At 34.3% G+C, this 12,842-nt stretch overlaps 1 protein-coding gene across 1 annotated transcript in view; it reads right to left on the bottom strand.

Moving 5' to 3' along the window:
- LOC135216659 (protein SON-like) overlaps nt 1–12,842 on the bottom strand; it is a 34,764-nt gene that overhangs the window by 928 nt on the left and 20,994 nt on the right. The gene's annotated exons all lie outside the window — the stretch shown is intronic.

Here is a 12,842-nt window from a genome sequence, read left to right as displayed (position 1 = left end):
TTCTTGGCAATAAATTTTCCATTCAATTTTTTTTTATTCTTACTGCAAAGGATTATATGCTAATTATTTTTTTTCGCTTTTGCGGGAGAGAGGCTCAGAAAAATAGGGCCCTTATAATTGCAAGGTTTTGCTCTGGATAATCTCGGGGGAATAAATTTGGGAACTCCGATCATTTGTCCCCAAAATGAAACGCCTTAAAGGTTACGCCTTTCTGGATCGGAGAGAGAGAGAAAGCTTTGGGGAGGGGGGTGGGCGGTTTGGTTTTTTAGGGGGACCTCTGGTATAGGGAACTAGCAGAAGATAGGAAGGGGAAGAGATCCCTCTTATCGTACCCTATGCCAGTTTTGAGACCAGGTCCATTTACATATACTTATACCCCGTAGGGGGGGTAGTGTCGTCAGTGCACCTCATTCGGTGTAATGTATGCATTACTTAACGTTCTTTGCAGCGTCCCTTCGGCCCCTTTTATTGTACCTCCGTTCATATTCTCTTTCTTCTATCTTACTCCCCACCCTCTCCTAACAATTGTTTCATAGTGCAACTGCTTTGAGGTTTTCTTTCTGTTACACCTTTCAAACCTTCTACTCTTAATTTCCGTTTCAGCTCATGAATGGCCTTAGTTACCCAGTGCTTGGCATAAAATCTTTATATATAAAATATATGTACTTATACATAATAACATTTACATAAGATACGCAGGTGCTCAACAATCCATGTCCCTATAGTATTTCCTGTAAAGCTACAGTACATCATTAATTGGAAATACCTTGAGATGGGGTAGGTAGTGGGGGTATGGGTGGTGGCCAGGGGGTGGTTGGGACTCATGAGATAAGAGGGGGAAGAGATCCCTCTTCTCTACCCTATACCCACTTTGAGACGTAGTCATTTGATTTGTATTTATATGTAAACAAAAAATATTTAAATAAAATATTCAGGTGCATAAGAATCCTTGTATCTAAAGTTATCGTTGTAAGACTACAATACATCATTAGGCCACACCTTGTGGAAATAATATACGAGGTCCTTCTTATGTATACAAAAATATTTATATAAAGCATGCAGGTGCTCAAGACCTTGTACCTATAGTCATCGGGGTAAGGCTACAGTACATCATTATTTGGAAATAGTGGAAATAACAACTTAAATGCCAAAGCACGTCGGCATCTATTGCATGACTGCTTTAAATATACAAGTATTCGGATCTGAGGGAATTGCAATGTTGTTTTATGACAGGGAAAAGAAAAATGATAGATTTTTATCCTATTTTGGATTTGGTTCTGCAATGTAAATTTGGAGCGTTTCAAATCATCATTCACCCTTCATTCTGCTTTTGCTTGAATAAATTATCTTTTTATTTCTGTTTCAGTGACTTTATTCCAAAGATTTGAATTATTTCAACTCAATCAGTCCTCGAAAGTTAATCATGAATTGCAATTGATGAATATTTAAATTCAGTACTATTGGGGGTACATAGTATACGATAATCTTCATTTCGTGTAGTTTGAATCCAAAACTTAATTAGTTTAGTTGAAAGAAGTGCACTGTGGAAAGATGTCCCTTATGTTTTATAACGATTACAAGGCAGCTATGACTCATATATATATATATATATATCTATACTAGTATATATATATATATATATATATATATATATATATATATATATATATATATATATATATATATATATATATATATATATATATATATATATATATAGATATATATATATATAATATATATATATATATATATATATATATATATATATATATATAGATATATATATATATATATAGATCTATATATATATAGTATATATATATATATATATATATATAATATATGTGTGTGTGTGTGTGTGTGTGTGTGTGTGTAAATAGATAAATAATTTAAGCAAATAACATTTAATTAGACTTCGATACTGACTAGTCCCGCACAGCTAATTAGGAATTTGGAACGATATTTGCCGATGAGGGCAACTCCCCAGCTTCAGGTAGCAATTAACCTCAGCCCATGACCTAATCAATAAGTCCTGCCTGGGGGATGTTATTTGCACTCAGTTCCAGAGTGCATACAGAATTAAACCATTAGGTCCCAACTATTTGCGGGGAGAGTTTCATGAACGGGTGAGACACGTTAAATAGTCGTTATTTTTCTTTTTATCTTTTTCTCAGAACTCATCTCAAGTCTGGGTGGAATTCGTGGTTTTTGTATCGAAGATACTGGTTGGGGTGTGAATTTCTTTTTATTTATTTATTTATTTATTTTAGATTAGTAGAGTCTCTGCAGAAATATAATGTAGATCAATTTAATAGATTCCCGAATGTAATTTGACTTAAGTAAAAAAACTAATGCTTTTGGTTGTATCAAAGGAAGATAAAGAGAAGTAAAAAACTAATGCTTTTGGTTGTATCAAAGGAAGATAAAGATAGATATAAAATGCATTTTAACTTTTGGTGTTAGATTAGTAGAGTCTGCAGAAATACAATGTAGATTAATTTAATAGCTTCCTGAATGTAATTTGACTTGATAGAAATAAAAGAAAAATGCTTTTGTTGTATCAAAGGAGAGTAGGAGAAGCATAGGCAATGAAGTTGCATGTTCGCTTCAACTTTTGAAGTTCTAATTACACGACATCCTCTGAGGGAGACTGTTCCACAGTCCAGCAGTGTGAGGAAATCAAAGTTCCTCTGGAACTGGGAAGTTCTACAGTGAAGAACATTCACTGCATATTGGTGCTGCTGTTCATCAAATCTAGTTGCTCTGGGCATCAGTTGTGAAGGTGAAAGATCTCTGTTATAATACAGCTTGATAAATGCATGACAAATCTGTGATGATCAGGCAGTAGGCGAGCGCATGAAATACCACTGAAGACTTTTGTAAGTCTTGGACATGAAATACCACTAGAGACTTTGTAAGTCTTGAACCCCAATGTGGTTTGATTCTTTGCCCAGCAGTTAGAGCATGGTCTGGCTAGCGACTGGAGAATCGTTTGTACGTTAATGAGTAGAAATTTGGAAGAAAGATCCCCTACTGTGTACAATGTATGCCCAGGAAATTGCGTGTTTGTAAAAATACGCTCTTTTCCGGTTTGCCTGCGATCATAACCTGTTCGCAAATTGGCAAATTATGCGCAAAGATTTGGTCTTTTTTGGGGGGGGGATGATATCGGGCGTTTGTAGTTTCATTGGGTGTGAGGGGTAGGAGGAGGGGGTTGGGGTAGAGAAGAGTCGGTTTTGGGAGAGGGAAAAATCCACATTATCATGGCTTTCCGAGGATGAATAGCAAACTTTGTTAATTTCACAGGAATCGTTTTTCTGAACGCTTTGGAATACAGAAGCTGGAGATTTTGCAATGAGTTCTCTTTAAGAGTTAATCTTTTCCATATTTTTTTTTTACTTTGATTCAAGAATGAAGATTTACAGAATTTTTTGTTTCTTCATTGTTATCGAAAATGCAGGTTTATGCAATTTTTTTTTGTTTTTTTTCTTTTGATGTGCATAATTATTTGTACGTAAGTTATTTTCCTGCTTCTCTCTCCCTATATATATATATATATATATATATATATATATATATATATATATATATATATATATATATGGGTGCCTGTATGTGTGTATATATGTATATTTATATATATATATGTATATATATATATATATATATATATATATATATATATAGAGAGAGAGAGAGAGAGAGAGAGAGACGAGAGAGAGAGAGAGAGAGAGAGAGAGATAAAAAATAAACTTGAAACGAGAGAGAGATTTTGAAAGAGACCGAAAAAAGAGATCACAAGAGGACAGACCAACATCTTAGAGAGGAGAGAGAGAGAGAGAGAGAGAGAGAGAGAGAGAGAGAATAAACAGCATCGTAAGCCGTTATCTTTTTCTTTACTGCTCCAGGAACGTGAGGTTCTCTTAATGAAGGTCCGATACGGTCTTGATTTGCTAACCGTACTCCATGTTTAAAAAGGATTGTGTGTTCCAAAGGATTTTATTTTTAAAGGGGTCTGCGTACTATTTTGTTTTTTTGCTTGCTCGCCTACCGATTCGGTAGTCACGAGTTCGATTCCCCCGCTGCGCCAAAGTGGAATCAGAGGAATTTATTTCTGGTAATTAGAAATTCATTTCTCGATATAATGTGGTTCAGATCACACAAAAAGCTGTATGTCCCGTTGCTAGGTAACCAATTGGTTCCTAGCCACGTAGAAATATGCTAATCCTTCAGGCCAGACGTAGGAGAGCTGGTAATCAGCTTCTCAGAGATCTTTACTTGAGTCATTGAAAGTGACCCCGTTTGTGGGGTATACTGTAGGCATTACTTGAGGGTCTTTGCAGCGTTTCATTGACCCGTAGCTGCAACCTCTTTCATTCCTTTTGCTGTACGTCCGTTCATATTCTATTTCTTCCATCCTGCTTTCCTCAAGAAAAACCTTCTATACTCTGTTTCCTTTTGGCGTTGTTGAATGACCTCATAGGTCCCATTGCTGGGCCCTGTGGTGGGCTTGTTCCATACGAATAGGGTTCATCTTCTGAATTAATAATAATAATAATAATAATAATAATAATAATAATAATAATAATAATAATGATACTGATAAAAAAAGAAAATATTACAAAAATAATTTTATTTTTGTGGGGAGTGGGGTATGCCGACACTGAGAAAATAAAAAGAAAGTTAGGTTAAGGAAATTAGGACGGAAAACACCTTGGGCAACTTCACCGATAACTTCATAAATACCGACTTCTTCCTACGGGATAATCACTTCTCGTCCCGGGATTGGTGGTCTCTATACATTTTCTTGCCAAGGAGGTTCTTTTGCTCGCTTATATATATATATATATATATATATATATATATATATATATATTATATATATATATATATATATATATATGTATATATATATATATATATATATATATATATATATATATATATATATATATATATATATAGCATATATATATATATATATATATATATATATATATATATATATATATATATATATTATATATATATATATCTATATACATATATACGTATATATATATATTAGGGCTTGTGCTTGTATGATAAGGCGCCCTATGAGGTAATGTTTAGACTAGCGATAATCTATACGCTAAGTCGGTTGGTATTGCACTTCCATCTTCAATGGAGTGTCTGGGGTTTTGTAGATCACTTACGAAGTCGGTATTATCTTTACGACGATGTGTTAAACTCATGGTTCGGTGAGGTTCTTGTAGAAAACACTAAGTATAAAAATAGATATAATTTCTTCTGAAGTTTTACATGCTGAAGATCAGATATGATTGTACAAGTCTCTAATAACGATAGCTTGATCGCTTCTGCCAATGATAATGGCTAATCCTATTCCTCTACATGATAAAGCTTAGGTAAAGAGGTACAGGTCTTCTAATGACGATAGCTAACTCTCTTCTGCCTGTCTACCATCTCTGTTACAAGTTATGAAGGAACAGACAGTAGTTCGAACATATGAACATACATACAATGACATAGTTTCATACGAACACACAATCGAATGAGACACGCTACAGATCACGTAGGCCGTTTGAATTAATAGGTCGGGGTAGTTGTCTCAAGCAGGGAGCTTGGACTAATGTTTATAAACAATTGAACATGACTACAGGTGACGGCATGTTATCTTAGTTTACATATTATTGTTATACGTCATCTTTAGGCGTCTCTAGTCCCTGATCACATTCCTGCAAGCAATCTGGTTGACCTCTTTAGTTTTAGACTTTTATATATATGGACTAACATTCCATATTTTATTATGTAAACACTTACATTAGCTCGGTCAGCTACCAAAACCAGCTACTGAATATTACTCAAACTTGACTTGCATCTGACTTATAGGAGTGTGATACAGACACTATGAAATAATATATATATATAAGTAAAAATAAAAATTCATTGTGTACTAATGATTCAAGTATAAAATATAAAACAATGATATTGGTAAATAATAGTGATCACATGATATATATAATGATACAGTTTTTCACTTCATCTCTTTAAGATACTTATGCTACAGAAAATACTAATGTACTCTGATAATTGCATAGAATGAAGATTAACATGATAAAAATCATATTTTAACTGATAAAAAATATCATATATGAATTGATAAAATTATTAATGTTTATGCTGATTGATTCGTTGATTTCTGATTCATTAATCAATATACTAACTCATATATAACTGCAGATAATGGTAAGATATAAGGTAACAGATTGATATAGGCTACCTGATTTGTTTATACATATGTATATGGATTCATATAATTATGATTAATATATGTGCGCTTTCTAAATAGAATTCCTATTGGCGTACACGCAAAAGATATAATTTCCGATTCCGTTCTATTTATGATCATTTATATTATAGATTCCTAGTGCGTACACGCAAAAAATATATTTCGATTCTGTTATTTATGATCATTTATATAAGAGATTCCTATTGCGTACACGCAAAAAATATATTTCGATTCTGTTATTTATGATCATTTATAGATATAGGATACATGATACTTTATATATATAGGATATATGACCGAGGTTATACTACTACACTTTTAACTAGCTTCGAACAACTTTTCGTCCATTACACAGTTCCAGACAACACCTTTAGCCAAATGAAACGGCCTTTTTCAATGGTTAAAACAAGGGGAAAATTTGCCTGGCGGGCCTCCAACGTTCCATTTTGCGCTCATACTTATTCTCTGCATCTAAGCTACACGATTACGTTCGCGATGAATAGATCATCCCAGCACGAGTCCTTCGCCAGCAAAGTAGAGTTGAATATCCTTCGGGTCGTAATTGTCGGAAGTATGTCCCTTTTTTTAGTCGATTCCGACAGTAGCCGGAGCATTCCGCATTAAAACGAGATTAACGACGAGATACGGTGTCGGTCGAAGAAGTCCATGAAATTCCTTTCACATTGTAGGCGGTTGTTACTTGACTGTAGTCATCCGCAGCGACGAACGATTTTTTGAAGTTGCGATGTGAAACTCTCGTACTGCAGGATACTGTAACCAGGTTCCATTAATCAGCCTGCAAGTGAAATTATACTTGTCACAAGGGCAAAGTAAATTCAGACGACATCCAAATACAGGGGAGGGGAGAGAGAGAGCCATTTAGACCAGACTTAACCCCACATGAATTCGCTGATATTTTGGAATTCAAAAGAATCCGCTGTACAAACTTTTTTATCCATGGCATTAACAATGAGTGAACCTATCCAGGTCTATGATGACTTGTAAAAATATCCATAATTATAAAAAATAAATAGATATCAATACGAATCTCAAAGAAAATTCGATTACTGGTAGTAAGTTACTAGACAAAGAAGTGGAAAATGGAGCTATTTGTAAGATTGCCAGGCAACATAAGAGTCAAAGAGAAGATTAATCATGATTCTATGTGCCCTAACAAAAGTTTCATATTCAATTTTCTCGTGCGCATCCTCTGAGGTTAATTTTTAAAACATTATTAATAGGTAGGAGATGCACGAAAAAAAACCCACTATGTAACTAATCTTAAATAAACTTTGGGTTTTTCAAGAAAATGTGATATTTTCCCATGAATGTTTTACTTGAATTGTAATAGGCTAATGTTGCAAGTAAATATTTCACATATGTATCTTGATACTTCTAAATGTCTATGAGGTTCAGAAAAAATTAATTCATTTTGTTGTTATAGAAATTCTATTTGCTTATTTTGTTATTAATTTTAAAATGATTGCAACTCCTTAGCTAAAGTTGCATTGCGCATACGGATAGACATTTGTACCTAACGTCTGCCTTGCCCATGAGAAGTTCGGGCTAAGCATTCCTTTCTCCAGTCAATCTGCTTTTGCAAGCAGAGACGACACACAGATGAAGCCTGTGTAAGCAGATTATTGAGGTTAAAAGGAACAAATGCTGATACGGCAATGATGACGTCGTCACTTGGCAGGAGATTGCTCTCAGCCAGCTAAGAGTTACGTTACTTGCTGTAAGAGATACGACTTTAGTATTTTCAAATGATATTTTAGTGTTTTAATTCTCCACCCGCATGAGAAGAATGTCTGGTTGAAAAAAAAAACAACAGTACCAAAATTGAACAATATATTAGTTTCATGTTGGCATTATGTTAAATAAATATTCCTTATTCAAACTATATGAAAAAAGGTTTTTCCAGTACAAATTCTATATATATTATTAGCCCTGTATAAGATTCATATAGGATTATTCCATAGATAACATTTTCACTTCTAGACTTCCTGACTTTAAAATCTCTTTTATTTTATTTATTTATTTTATTTATTATTAGTTTTATTTATTTATTATTTATTTAATTTTTTTTTTTTCATTGACTACGAATATAAATTACCGGGACAGACAATATGTCAGTAGGTTTTGATATGTGTTTGAACTTTTAGCTTATTTGTCATTACTAAAGCGTTAAGTTAGAGTTCAAATCTTTACGCAGATAATCTTTGGATATTTAATGGTTACGTTTTGCTTATTGATATTATCGTGATTGCCTTTTTTATTATAATTTGTAACCCTTCCGACTTCTTACGGAGTGTATTATATTGACTCCACTTGTATCCATATTTATTTTATTTTTTATATTTATTATTTATATATATATATCTTTGATAAATTAATGGTTGGCTTGAATATGTGGAAAAGTGTTCTAGCGGTGTACGTATAAGGCTACTTGCGGCATCAATTCTATAGATACAAGATATCAATGATAAGGTATTTAAAACCGCGAGAACCGCTATAATCCAGTTCGGATCCAACATCACGAGTTGTAACTCGTAAGACTGACACTTCCTATTTAATTATCCGTTATTCTACCCCAAACCGATTGACCTCTGGGTGATCAAATATTTATTTTGGTTTTCTTATGGAAAGGAATTCACACAACGTGTTAAGGAGATTATTATTGATTTACACCACCCGAGTCACAGATTATTATGTGTTGAATTCCATATTTACTGATTTAGCACTCTAAATATTCCTAACGCACTCAATTGCGGTGTTTGTTTTTAGTGCTATGAATTCTATATAACGTGTCAAGGAACTATTAACACTAAGAAGTGTTTATTCCCTCTGTCAGACTCGTAATTCTGTTAATAATTCTACGTATATTCTTTCAAGGATTGATTTGGCACAGGATAGGCTCCTAAACTGACAGGTGTCTTAGTGTTGTCCCTTGTCTTCATGACACGTGTTACAATCAGTTATGTGCTTTTTATATCTGTAAGCATTGTAGGCCAGTAAAAATAGTGATTTGGCTTTCTGTGACATAGTAGGGAACCCTGGATGACGGAATGCAACCAGTTTATGACGATTGGTATGAAAGAGATTATTACTAATACCTGGTCGTTAGTCATCTGCTGTGTTCTTCGGGTTTACCTCGTCACAGACCTACATATAATATTACATTTGATTACATTATTCTGATACACATACTTTAAATATACTTTTGCTTTAGGGTTTCTGCTCGAAGTGTGTATTGTTTATGCTTAGCCGCTGACCCTGTTTCCGTTTCGAAGTGTTTATTGTTTGGTGTTTATTGCTGCTGACTCTGTTTCCGTTTCGAAGTGTTTATTGTTTGGGTTATGTCTGTTGACTCTTGCTTTGTTCAGTTTGTAACAGTTCTGCGCTCCAACCCAGATATTCAATGCTCGCGATCTCTTGGGTTAAGGAATTTTCTTGTTTAGATACGGTTTTAACAATAGGTACGGATGTTTCTATATTTTTTTGTTTTAGTATAATTAATGGTTTTTTTTTTTTTTTTTTGCTGTATGGTGCGGGATTGCGGGATAATGCGTCAGCTATGATATTTGCTTTCCCAGGTAGATATCTTATCTTGGCTCCAATAACCTGAATGATCATTTGTCACCGAGTTCCTTTTGGACTGTGATTAAAGCCTTTGAAAAACTCGGTAAAGGACTCATGTTCAGTAAAGACTTTATCAGGATAGCCATAGATTATGAACTTAAAATGTACTAGTGTTAAAGATACCTAGCCCTTCCTTGCCTATTACTGCATATTTACTTCAGAGGGCTTTAGTTTACGTGAATAAAAAGCTATAGGGAAGAACTGTTTTATCATATTACTGAAGTAGTATCCCTCTTACCCCTTGGTCTGAGGCGTCTGTTGCAATAAAAAAATTCTTTATTTAAATCAGGGATTTTTAAGTTAGGTGAGCTGCATTTTCCGCTTTTAAGATATCGAACGCCTGTTGATGCTTTTCAGACCATAATAAATCTACGCTCTTCTTCGTAAGATCTGTTAAAGGAGCTGTCATGATTGAAGAGTTACATATTTACATACGATTGTAATACCCACTACAGCGCAAAAGTGCTGTATCCCCCTTTTACGTTAATAAGTACCGGAAAGTTATGAATAGCCGACACCTTACCATGGACTACTTTTAAGACCTTGACCAGACACATAAAAACCTAGATAAACATGTTCGGTTTTAAAAAACTCACATTTAGATATTTTACTCTGAGATTATTTGTCTTTGTCTCTGTAGCACTAGCTCTACTTTATGTGAATGTACTTCTAAGGTATTAGAAAAGATTATAAGACCAACCAATAGGCATGTAGAGTATCCCCTAAAAGTCTCCAAACACTATATTGTAATTGGGGTTGGGGCGCAACGTAAGCCGGAGGCATACGTAAAAAATTGATAATGTCCCCTGAGTGTGCTGAAAAACGGAGTATGAGGTACAATCACTTAGGTAATGGTATCTGGTAAAAGCTTTTAAGTAAGTCCAAGTTGGTGAAAAAAAATTTATTCTAACCTAACAGAGATAAGATGTCGTCGGTACATGGCACTGGAAACTATCGGGAGTCGTTTCCTTGTTTAAGCGACAGAATCTACGCAGATACGCCAAGTCCGATCTTTTATGGCATGACGTCTGAGGGAAAATTATATAGGGCTATTTGATTTCCTAATGACTCCTATTACTAACATTTTTTCAACTTCGTCATTTATTTCTATTTTGAAATTTCATTGGGGTTCTACACGAAGGTACGTATATAGCTTTATGTTTGTCCTTAGACCGTATTTTGTTTTCAATGACATCCGTTTTTTCTCCCAGAGATCACTCGCTAGTGGAGAAACTTCCTGGTATTCAGGTAAAAGATAAAAAAAATTTCTGCTGAATCACCTCTGCTTGAATGACTTTACGGATATTACTTTAGATAGATTATCAGAGAGATTCATCCACGACTGGTTGGGCGTGATTAAAAATTAGCGACAATAAAAAATGCGATATTTATAACTTCTGTATCCACGATATGTATACTTTTAGGGCTTTGTTCGCGGAAATCGTTATATTTCAGAGTGTCGGGAAGGATTAAAATTTCATTTCCCAGCAAAGTCTTTTTACACGCACTAAGACATTCGAGGGTGCATGCTTCTCGAGATTTTGCGTGCAAATTGCGACTGCGGTTGTGGGAGAATTCTGTTGGGTCATTTGAACAATGTTACGATTATGAGACAAATGTATAGTTCCTTTATATAAGTTTATTATTTGATTAATTGTCTCTTTTTTGTTCAAACGGATTAATATTTTTTTGAAGGTTTTATAGGATTTCCCTTTGATAAAACACGCCTTATTTTGCAGGATGTAAGATAATATTTTGTATACCCCGCCCTTTAGATGAATCTTACAATTACACTAGATACAGATCAATGTTTTTTATAACTATAGAGGTATCTGTAAGCGCTCGCTTATCCGGACTTCTCATTAGGGAAGTTCGAACAACAGACGGTGAGTCCGTAAATACAGGATAATACGTGTACTAAAGGAATAAACAAGATATTCTAATTTTTTACTGCGCGTACAGTCGGGCTTAATCCACCAAGTATTTATTATAAACTTAATGTATTAAAAATTAAACGAAAACCTGCTCTGAGTACTTATACGGTTCGTGTGTTTCATAGGAAAATCCTTTTTAATTCAAAAAGATATTGTATGAACCAACATCGCTTTTCCCCACTCTGCTAGAGTCGCTTATTGTGTGGAATTTGCTATGCTTTGAACACTTCGGCAGTTTTTTGACTAACCTTGACCGCTTGACTAGGTGACACAGTAACCGAGTTTGCTTGTTTGATTCTGAAAGGCTACTGTTTCTATTTCTTTTTGTAATAATTAGGATCCTTCTCTTTATTACCATCGGCAACGTATTGTGTGTTTTAGCATTATGTTGCTGGTTACGTATAAAGCAATGAATGACGAACTATTAGGAACTGAGCGATTACTAATAAGACAAGTTATCTCTACTGTATTCAATATTAAGCTGTTTGTACTTCATTCTTTGCTAAAATTTGAAATAGTGAGGGATCCTGGTCAGCGCATTTAGCCTGATGAAAGTTTTTTACAGACATGTTATTCCTTGCAATCCAGCCGTATTTTTAAAGTTAAGTTTGATCATTGAGGTTCGATATTTTATATAACTCAAAAAACTCAAGGCTAAAACTGCGATCGGGACTTGCAAAGGAGCATTTATTGTCATGACCCGAAATAGTGTTACCTCTAATTTATATAGATTTGTACGGGTGTTCCACTTGTTTTTTGTGTGTTTTCTAATCACTACGGTGCTTAACGACCCTATCCATGCATCTGTATAAATACAGACGTCCACTGCGTAAACGCATATTCACTGTTTAATATGATTTGTTACGTAAGGGATTAATAATCACCCAAAATGATAAAGTTAACATAGTATATGATTATGATATTTCAGTAGGAACTTTCTGGAAACAGACACTCAAAGATAAAAACTCGCAGTA

Source organism: Macrobrachium nipponense, chromosome 6 (assembly GCF_015104395.2).
Source record: "Macrobrachium nipponense isolate FS-2020 chromosome 6, ASM1510439v2, whole genome shotgun sequence".
NCBI classification, from domain to species: domain Eukaryota; kingdom Metazoa; phylum Arthropoda; class Malacostraca; order Decapoda; family Palaemonidae; genus Macrobrachium; species Macrobrachium nipponense.
The sequence above is the reverse complement of the archived record's forward strand: the minus strand, read 5'-3'. Positions and strand labels throughout refer to the sequence as shown.